The sequence below is a fragment of the Lacerta agilis genome, chromosome 5 (assembly GCF_009819535.1).
Source record: "Lacerta agilis isolate rLacAgi1 chromosome 5, rLacAgi1.pri, whole genome shotgun sequence".
Lineage (NCBI taxonomy): Eukaryota > Metazoa > Chordata > Lepidosauria > Squamata > Lacertidae > Lacerta > Lacerta agilis.
Genome location: NC_046316.1, coordinates 69,037,904 through 69,048,411, shown reverse-complemented (window position 1 = coordinate 69,048,411; position 10,508 = coordinate 69,037,904). Strand labels below are relative to the sequence as shown.

General features: G+C 42.7%; 1 protein-coding gene across 2 annotated transcripts in view; it reads left to right on the top strand.

Moving 5' to 3' along the window:
• Positions 1–62: 62 nt before the first annotated feature.
• TRIP12 (thyroid hormone receptor interactor 12) overlaps positions 63–10,508 on the top strand; it is a 72,387-nt gene continuing 61,941 nt past the window's right edge. For both annotated transcript variants that reach the window (XM_033150343.1, XM_033150338.1), the window contains exon 1: positions 63–209. The gene's annotated coding sequence lies outside the window, so the exon portion shown is untranslated. The remainder of the gene's footprint in view (positions 210–10,508) is intronic.

Here is a 10,508-nt window from a genome sequence, read left to right as displayed (position 1 = left end):
GGAGAACGGGGGCCCCCGGGCCCCTTTGGGGGTAAAGTAGTCCCCGGCCTCCCCCTACGCCGCTGGAGGGGGTACGGTGCGGAGGCAGACGGCGCACTGATCGGTGCTGCGGCTTCAGCTGATAATTGAAGGGAAGAGGCGCCGGGCAGGACAGAAAAGGAGCCGGAGCCACAGAGCGCTTTTGCAGAGGCCGCGTCGGGATAAACTAGGTACTGTGGGTCGAGGCGGACGAGGCCTGTTTTTCAACGCCGGGGTTTCTGTGGGAGGGATAGCGACTCTTCGGCTTTCCCCCCTCCCCTCGTTCTTCGCCGGGGGGCCGGAGTCGGGGAATGAGGGGTGGGAGGGAGGCGGCGTTGGGTTTAGAATATGACAGGGGGAGGTTGGTGGTGAGGTAGTCCCGGGCCCGACGGGGGCGGTCGGGTGGCAGAGAAAGGAGAAGGTTGGTGGTATGTGTGTGTGGTGGTGGCGGCTTGAGGCCTTGAATAGGGTTTCAGGAAGTCCTCGCCATAAAGAGGTCTCCTAATATGTACCTAATATACAAGGTGTTGGGGGGGGGGCGGCGGCGGAGGAAATACTAAACGTAAAAAGGTTGGCTTCTTTCTACCCCACCGCCTCGCTCCATTCCTAAGAAAAGGAAGAGAAGAAGCCAGGGTGGCAGAAATGGGAGCTGACAAAATGGCCAAACGGCTGCCTGAAGCTTTATCGTGATTCAGCCCTTCCCTTCTTTTCTTCGCCTTCCACGCTCCCGTGTAAGCGGCTCTCTGTTAATGGGGTGAATCTGGACCCCACCTTTTATGCCTGGGTTCACAGGAGCGCAGGATGCCCCATATCGCAGCCGTTCTCCTCTTTGCGGGCCTACCTTTAAACCTTCCCTCCCCCACTCTCTCAGTCCCCCCCCCCCCTCCTTCCGCCACGGTTAAGATTGGCGTTCTGGCTTGTGTGTGATTAAATACAAAAGGACAATGTCAGTGTTGACACTGCGCCCGGTTTGTATTGGGCCCTGCTTCACAAACTCCCCCAAACCTCTTTGCTAGCCCCTGTCCTCCCCAGGGGCCCCTTTTTATTTTGTTTTCTTGAAGTGAGCTACTGAGTCCCACTGAATTAGTCGTAGGGGAGGGTGGAAAGCAGCCCCCTTTTAGCCCAACGGCGGCGTCAGCGTCGACAATAAAAAAAGAGAGAAATGCTAAATGATCTGCTGACTCCATATTGGCCTGGCTGGGGAAGGGGGAAATCGTACTCTGCTAAGCGGAAAAGGGTGTTTGTTTATCCAGTCCCTTTAGGCACTTGGTCCCATTACTGGAGCAGATTCCTTTCACCCCTATAATTTTAGAGTTGGTTTGTGTTCCTGACGCCTTCGAAAAGAAACTAGCGTGAGGCTTGTTTGCATAACGCGTCTTATTTGGCTATTTACATTCTCCCCCCCCCCCGTCTCTCCTCCACGCCTCGCTTTTGCGTATCTGCCGACTACTACCGGGCTAGCATTCAAACTGATACCGGGGCTTTTGCCAGCCGTACAGGCCCAGCTGCCTTCTGTACAACTTTTATTGTTCCTCTTAATGGCCAGTCCTGTCGGGGTGGGGTGTTCTTCGCAGTAGGGTTTTTAAAGGCATCAGGAATTCGAAAAAGTTTTAGATTAGGAACAAGGAAACATTAGGGCGGGGTGAGTGGAAAGTTTTATCGGAGGCTTTAGGGAAAAACAACGATGTATGGAACAAAGGTCCTGCCTGTATCAGAGGCCTACATACTAGGCCTGACTATGTCGCATTTACACAGAGGAAAGAAATGAGATCTTGGCATTGGTCTAAATGGATTCAGTGTCTGCCATGCATTTGAGAAACGTTTATAGAATTCGTTTAGCTGGATTTCAGGATTGTTTTCATACTGCAACCAAGATCTAATAGTTCTGCTGTGGATTTTCTTAATGTAAGTAGTAGTTCTCATAACCCTTTTCATCAGCAGGAGGATTGATTTGATACAGATTTAAGGCAAAATCCCATTAAAAAAAAACACAACAAAGTGATTTCCCTAACTGACTTAATCGAAATATTGACTCCCTTGGTACTGTTAGGCCTGTCAGTAATAATAATAATAATAATAATTAAGGGGGGGGATTCAAGGAAAATGGGGCAAGATTCTTTGCATTGAAAAGGAGAAACCTTTCATAACAATCCAAAATGAAGTTTTCTTCAAAACGTGTATACATAAATGTTAACAGAAATGTTGCCCTTTTGGGGGTGGGTGGGGTAGTTTTTATTGCTTTTATTGCATTCAAATTATTCTGAAGAAAGGCAACCAATAACTTTGAGACTGTTTAAAAATACTGATATAAAATGAAGCTTTTTTAAATTTAAAGATTTGTCCACAGTTAAACATTCATTCCACCAGAACCTTCAACTAACTTTACCTTTTAAAAAGGTAAAGATTATTACCTTGCATTATTTAAGTGCAGCTTTTAAATTACTGCTTGCCTTTCTCTAAAATTTAAGAAACCTGATGCATTGGAAGTGGTCTATAAGATAAAAGGTGATGCATGAATAGAAACTAATCTCCAGCACCATCACAGGTGTTGTGTTGCTGCTGTTTCTGTGTTTTGATAGTTTTTTATGCCTTTCAGGTTCCCCTGACTCCTCTATCTTTATGTGTTGCACACATGCATACAGTTACTGTAGATACTATACAAAATAAGAGTGGTCACCAGATAAAGGCTGTATTTGATGCCACTTTAGATTGATAAGAGTTACAACCTCTCTTCTTTAAGAGATAGGAAAGGCTGTGAAGGAAGCTGTGGTTGTATTACAAGATAATACATGAGAAAGGTAATATGAAATAAGAAGTTAGGTAGATATGGGGTGGCTTGAAAAACATGGGAAGTGTACCAAAGTTATGTTGTTAATTTACAGTAAACAATTTTAATATTGTGGAATCTAATCAATGGGGTCAATGTTATCTGCTATAGTTTTGAAACTGATATTTCTGAGGGTCTTGTTACCTTCGTGTGTAAGTGATGCTGGCACCCAGGAACTAAACAAAAGTTCAATTCAGAATGAATATTTATCTGCCCTATGCTTTGGACTGGTTGGGAGCTACATCTAACAAAAACCAGATTGTAACATAGAGCCAGGAGGAGGTTGTAAAAAGGCCCAAATGACTTGCATGCCCCTGTAATTGATATAAAAAGACACCCTGAAATTGATAGTTTCCAATAAGGCTGTTAAATATCAAAGACATTTTTAAAAAGACAATTTTCATAAATTTGTTTCTTTAGCTTCGAAGAAGCTATTTTAAATTACAATTGGCAAATTTCAAGAAATCTAACCTTCAGGAACTGTTGAATATATCTGGACAGTCATGGTAGAGCAGGAACTCTGAAACTATTTAAAATGTTGTAGGGCAGGCAACAATTGAGTTATGAGAATAAAAGCATCTCTATTCCGTACACCTGAACAAGTTTCATAACTATTTCCTCTCCCTACAAAACCCTGGTACAGTGATTCTGTTTGTGGGGGGTTGGGATATCACACAGAATTCTTTATGCCCTTTCCATGCTAAAGAATTCGTTGGAGAAAGGCATGGCACTTAAAATTGCTATAAAAACCAATGTCTCCAGTGAACTTAATTTGGACTTATTTTACATATTGGTCACTATTGACATTTAAGTGAGTAGCTGAGTTGGCTGCAAGTGTTGTGGAGTTAATAATTCAATAGGCTCAGATAAGCCTGGACCTCTAACTAAATGTGAATAAAGTGTAAACCTCAAATGCCACATTTCTAGAAGAAGTTTACCTGGCTTAGAATCTGGGCCTTCATTAATGCTCTGTACCTGTGAGTTGGATCTGAATTCCAAAGCAGCATTATCTAGTCCCTAGTTAGCCCTACCAACTTCTAATCAAGGCTCAGTAAGAATTTTTACTGAGCTTTCCACTTGAATGAGAATTACTTATGTATGTTAAGATTGCCTTTCCATAGTAGGCAAGAAATAGTGAAGAACTGCTGCTGGACGAATAGCTGCTATTTAATTCCTCAGTCGCTTAATCACTGACTTCCTGCCAATTGAGTATATGCTGCATACCTGTGAAGCAATTAATACAAAATGATGCCAATTTGGATTCAATACCTGTCCAATCAAAAACACTGTCAATATTGTCGATCCTTTAATATTATAACAACAAAAAAGGTAACCAGCAGGTTCAATAGAGTAAGAATAAAGTTGTTTTGTGACCCTGTGACTAGCTTTCAAAAATCACCATCGTTTTTATTTCATATTTATGCGCCTCTTTCCCAAGGACCTCAGGGTGGTGTACAGTATCTCCTCCGTTACCCTTGCCACAACCCTGGGAAGTAGTTTAGGCTGAGTAAGGTAAAGGTAAAGGGACTCCTGACCGTTAGGTCCAGTCATGGATGACTCTGGGGTTGCGGCGCCCATCTCACTTTACTGGCTGAGGGAGCCGGTGTACAGCTTCTGGGTCTTGTGGCCAGCATGACTAAGCCGCTTCTGGTAAACCAGAGCAGCGCATGGAAACGCTCTTTACCTTCCTGCTGGAGCGGTACCTATTTATCTACTTTCACTTCGTGCTTTCGAACTGCTAGGTTGGCAGGAGCAGGGACCGAGCAATGGGAGCTCACCACTGACCTTCTGATCAGCGAGCCCTAGGCACTGTGGTTTAACCCACAGTGCCACCCGCTGAGTAGGAGTGGTCTAATGTTGAAGTGATCATGAATGGGAATTGGAACCAGAGTCTTCCTTATCTAGTGCAACACTACATAACAAGGCAAAGACCTTTGCCACTGCCTACTTTTATTCAGAGATGACTGCAGCTATAAATGGGTAACTAGCACTAGATTTAGCCCCCTGGCTACTGCAGAGGAAGGGACAACCTGTTTTTCCTCTTGCTGATAAAAGATTCTGTAATTAAATAAAAATGGTAGGCTGGCATCTACCCAGTGGCATGCTTGGAATATTTGACAATGAGTAAATAGGCAGTCAGTTAACCTGTTTCAGAACTTGCATGCCTGTTTTAATGCCACTTATTCTGATCATCTGTAAGTGGTTGGATTGTTTGAGCCCCTGGGCAAGGACCTGGAGAAAAGAATAGCTCCTGAAAATAAACCATCTGGCATATATTTTAATTGGGGCTCAGTGAGTTCTTCACTTGCAGAATTTCTGTTGCTGGGAGTTCTACTGAAAGCACTTCTTATGAAGTTGACTCCAGTAATTAAGGTTTAATAATTTTTGTTCTTGTTTTAAGTTGCCATAAGACTTTTGTTTTTGCTGCAAAAGGCAAACTGCTTGGCAGAGGTATTTGGAGCTAGTCTTCCATTAGGCTAAAAGTGAGTTTCTCTGAGCTTCCTTAAATCTCCTAATTCCTTCCGGTAGCACCTTAGAGACCAACTAAGTTTGTTCTTGGTATGAGCTTTTGTGTGCTAAGGTGCTACCGGAAGTAATTTTTTATTTATTTTGTTTTGACTATGGCAGACCAACACTGCTACCTACCTGTAACTTAAATCACCTAGTTGGCCTTTTCTACTCCAACAGTACTGTTTGATCTGCCTAGGAATGTTTATCATACTTTAGTAATACTGTATTTTCCGGCGTATAAGACGACTGGGCGTATAAGACGACCCCCAACTTTTCCAGTTAAAATATAGAGTTTGAGATATACTCGACCACAGATTCTCCACCTGGCGTATAAGATGACCCCCGACTTTTGAGAAGATTTTCCTGGATTAAAATAGTCTTATACTCCAGAATATACAGTGATAATTATTTATTCAGTTTATATACTGCCGTTTATCAGAAGATCAAAGGTTGATGGACAACATTAAAAACATATTTTATGGAGCATGATACATAAAACAAAGTATAATCATAGACAGCACACTAATAAAAATAATCATCATTACATACCCCCCCCACCTTGAACAAGCCATAGATTATTTAATGGCTGAAGGTCTGGGTAAAGAGGAATGTTTTGCCTGGTGCCTAAAGATATGTAATGATAGTGCCAGGTGAGCCTCTGGGGAGAGAATCCACAGATGGGGAGCCACCACAGAAGAGGCCTGTCCTCTTGTTGTCACCCTCTGAACCTCTGAGAGGGAGAATATATCCATTTACACACCCCCTTCCCCCCCTCATCCACCCCCCAAAGACTTCCCTCAGCTCCCCTCTCTGGTTTGTTTATATATGTTATTTTCTGCATGTTATAAAATTGTGTATATCATTGCTTTATCGTATGTTCTACTTCCAAATTTGTGAGTGCTTAATCAAAACTTGCCAAAGAGTCCAAATCCTTTTGTTGTCTTTTTAAATAGTTTGTAAAAAGTTCGCATTCTTCCTTAAAGTCACGGTTGTCCTTCTCACGTAGTTTATATGTTAACTTTGCCATCTCCACATAGCTCATCAATCTTTCTTGCCATTGTTCTTTCATTGGGAGAGGTGGTTCTTAAGGTATTGAGGTCCTGAGCCATGTTGGGCATTTTGAATTGGGCCCGGAAATAATTGGTAGCCAGTGAGAGCCAGTGTGGTGTAGTGGTTAAGAGTGGTAGACTCGTAATCTGGGGAACCGGGTTCGTATCTCCACTCTTCCATATGCAGCTGCTGGGTGACCTTGGGCTAGTCACACTTCTTTGAAGTCTCTCAGCCCCACTCACCTCACAGAGTGTTGGTTGTGGGGAAGAAAGGGAAAGGGGAATGTTAGCCGCTTTGAGACTCCTTCGGGTAGTGAAATATCAAATCCAAGCTCCTCCTCCTCCTCCTCCTCCTTTTTCAGTGCAGTCGGGCCAGTTTTGGCATTATATTCTCAAACTAGTGAGCAATTTGGCCATTGAATTTTGCACCTGTTGAAGTTTTAGAACCCATTTAGACTTGATAATACCAATACATTGAGGCACTAGGTTGTTTATTGGATCTGTTGTGTATATAGTTTTTTTGGGTGTGTGTGTGTGCATTTCTAATCAATATTTATTCTTCATCTGCTGGGCTCATAGCTAGTTTTTAGTTAACCCAGCGTACTGTCTTGGCGAATAAAACAAAGTATAAATCAAGTTTAAAAAATATTTGGTCTTCAGCTTTTTTGGTGTGTGGAGTTGCTTGAACTCCAAGCACCTCCAGCTACAAAGTAGCAAACATCCTGGGATATGATGTGGCGCTCCAACATTAAACACAGGGGTGTATCTAGGATAAGAAGTTGTTAAGTTTATGCCCTAATGGCTGTAGATTTTGTCCATCTTTCTGTTTGCCTGCTCAATCACCTGGTAGTTATTGGTTTAAAGGGATGTGCTAGAGCAGTGGTAGTCAACCTTTTTATACCTACCGCCCACTAATGCATCTTTCTTGATGGTAAAATTTCCTTACTGTCCACCAGTGCTCGATGGAAGGATTCAACTTGTGCCGTAGAACCCCCTACCCCCTATTCCCCACCTAGAATCCTGAAACGTCCACTAGTGGGTGGTAGGGACCAGGTTGACAACCCCTGTGCTAGAGGCTAGAGGGAGTGGAAGCTGAGTAAGGAGTGGTGGGAAGCTTGCAGTTGTGATGGTCAGGAGAAAATGTAGTGGAAAAGCAAATACAGCTATGGACACAAACCAAGGTAGCTGGGCCACTGAACCCAAGCAACCTGAAATGGGATACAATTAGTGGTAATACAACTTTAATTATCTATAATTATGGATAAGATATGAGGAGCACAACTGTATATGTACCTTTTAACTCAGATAGAATCATATGAGCTATTGATAGGATTCCAGTAAATGATTAAGAGACTGATGGTGATGTACAGATATCTTGGTTCTTGAAAGGTGTATCTTGCTTAACTTGTCTCATGTGTTAGACCAAGACCAGAGATCAGCTAAAGGCTCTAAAAGTGCACTGTCCACCCAACTGCTGGCTTTCTGGGTGATATTATTTTTGGACATTATGTTGAGATGACCCAGGCTTATACTTGGCTATTTCTATCAGTACAGCAAGTCTAGCTTCTTGGAGCTGGTGTGAATCCTTGGACCTCCATTGCATTTACTTTTGTATTAAATAATATTGAGCCTTTCACATGTGGTTCAGTTTGGGAGTCTGGGAGCTGGGGAGATAGCATGTTCTGAACAGGGTTGCTTTCCTTTAGCTTGGGAATATTCATGGATCCAATGCTATCACCGGAGGCTCAGGTAGCTTCAGTGGCTAGGAGTGTCTTTTTCTAGCTCTGGCTGGTTCACTAACTGTGGCCCCTCTTGAGCAGGGATGACTTGGCCACCGTATTCCATGCTGTGGTAACATCCAGATTGAACTATTGCCATGTGCTTTTCATGAGATTGCCCTTGAAGACTATTTGGAAATTTAAGTGTCAACAAATGTAATGCCTGCTTTAATACAGCTGCGCTGGTTGCCAGTTTGTTTCTGGGTCCCATTCAAAGTACTTATGTTAGTGTTTCTAGCCCTAAATGACTTTTGGCTTCAAATATTTGAAAGGCTATATATGGCATGGTTACCATATACTCTGTAACATTGGTGTCAGATGAAGTTTGGTGCTCTAAATGTGCTTACAAAGTCCAAGGTTTCTCTCCTTTTCCTCATCCAATCTTGAGACATGCATGGTGTATCTTCCAATCATATATCTTATCACTGCTGAATCTGGATTAAGCAGCTTTGCTGAGGAGAAGGGGACTTGATTGGAAGGAAGTAAATTTAGTGCAGACGTGTGGTAAATACTGGAATAGGTCAGCTTGTTCAACTTTAGCATATTTGCTTCAGTATGTGCAAAGCAGAACTGTGGTACAATGCCCTCTGAGAGCTGCAGATGTTAAGTATTAAGAAGCTGGGAAATAAAGTAGAGCAGCGATTCCCAAACTTTTTTCTCATGGCCACTTGGAAATTGCTCAGGGTGTTAGTGGACCACATAATGATTTTTTTCCTGAACATTGTAGAGGTTGTAATGCACTGTGCTGTATGATTTTTAATTGTATTTTTGTGGTTCCCCCCCTTTGATTGTATTTTATTGCATTCTAATTTGAATTCTAATACAATCAAGAACAATAAGCCACAATTAAAATCAATTTGAATTTTTGATGTGTACACACCACAGACTACCTTCATGAAACATGTGTAAAACTAGTGGTCCAGGGACCACAGTTTGGGAACCCTTGAGGTAGAGAAATAAATACAGTGGTACCTCGACTTACGAAGTTAATCCGTTCCGAAGGGGCGCTCGTAAGTGGAAATCTTTGCAAGTCGAAGCTGCCATATCGGAACGGGAAAAAATTCGTACCTCGAAAAAAGCGCATTAAAATCTTCGTAAGTCGAGGTATCGTGCCGCCGCTTTCACTTCGGAAGCGGCGGCCATTTTTTCGCTTCCGGAGGTCATTCGGAAGTCGAAAAATGCGGAAGTCGAGTCGCTCGTAAGTCAGGGGTGAGACATGGGTTGAATTTGGGTGACTTGGCTCCCAATGGGTACAGTAGGACTAGAGGAGGAACAATATACTGGTAATCTCCTCTCTGGGAGCCTGCATACCAGTGTAGACTGCCCAAAGTATAGCTTAGCATTATGTGCAAACCAAGCCATGCCAAAGGAATTTCTCTTAAGGTATTTGCTAACAAGATTATTTTATTAAGAGAGATGTGCTGCTTATCCATTAAACATGTGGGATTTGTTACCTATTTTTTTAATTTGTGAATCACCTCTTACATATGTGTTAGGGTGATTCAGAAATATCATAAACACAGCTGAAATAGTTTTTTAAAACAGTACAGAAATAACGGAAGAGGGATGATCACTTTGTCTTGTTTTTAAACCTAAGGCAGAGAACTTTTCATCCAGTTGGAAAAGCTTGTCAAAACAAGTAGGTATTCAGTTGATTCTGGAAAGTACTGATAGTGGGCATCTGTCTTATCCTGACAGGAATGCTGTTCCACAGAACAGGGGGCAGCCACACTAAAAGCCCTGCTCTGGCCACTATGAAGTGGTCTTCTGATATATTTGGGACTTGGATGAGAAACAGTCCTACAGAATGCAGTGTAACTTACTAGGCAGGTACATAAAAGTCAGTCTTCTCAAGTAAACTGGTCCTGAACTTTATGTGACCTTATATGTTAGTACCAAAACAAGGAATTTGGACCACTAGCAGATTGGCAGCCTGTAAAAAAAAATCTCCCAAGCATGATGCTGGTGGTTGTTCGCCACCACAAGAATCCTAATCACCATGTTCTGCAACTAGCAGCAGTTTTCTGGACCAACCTCAAGGGTAGCCCTGATATAGAGCATGTTACAGTAATCCAGCCTTGAGGTTAATAGGGCTCACGGTATCCCAATCCAGGAATGGCCATAATAGTCTTACCTGCTGAAACTGATAAAAGGAATTCGTAGGCACTGAGGACACTTGCACCTCCTCCTTCAGGGAGTATTCAACCTCATCCAGATGGGCAACATATTGACTTCTCAGACCTGGAAACCACTCACCAATGGAGCCTCCATCTTGCCAGGATTGAGACTCAGTTTATTGGGCTTCATCCAAGCTAACACTGCATA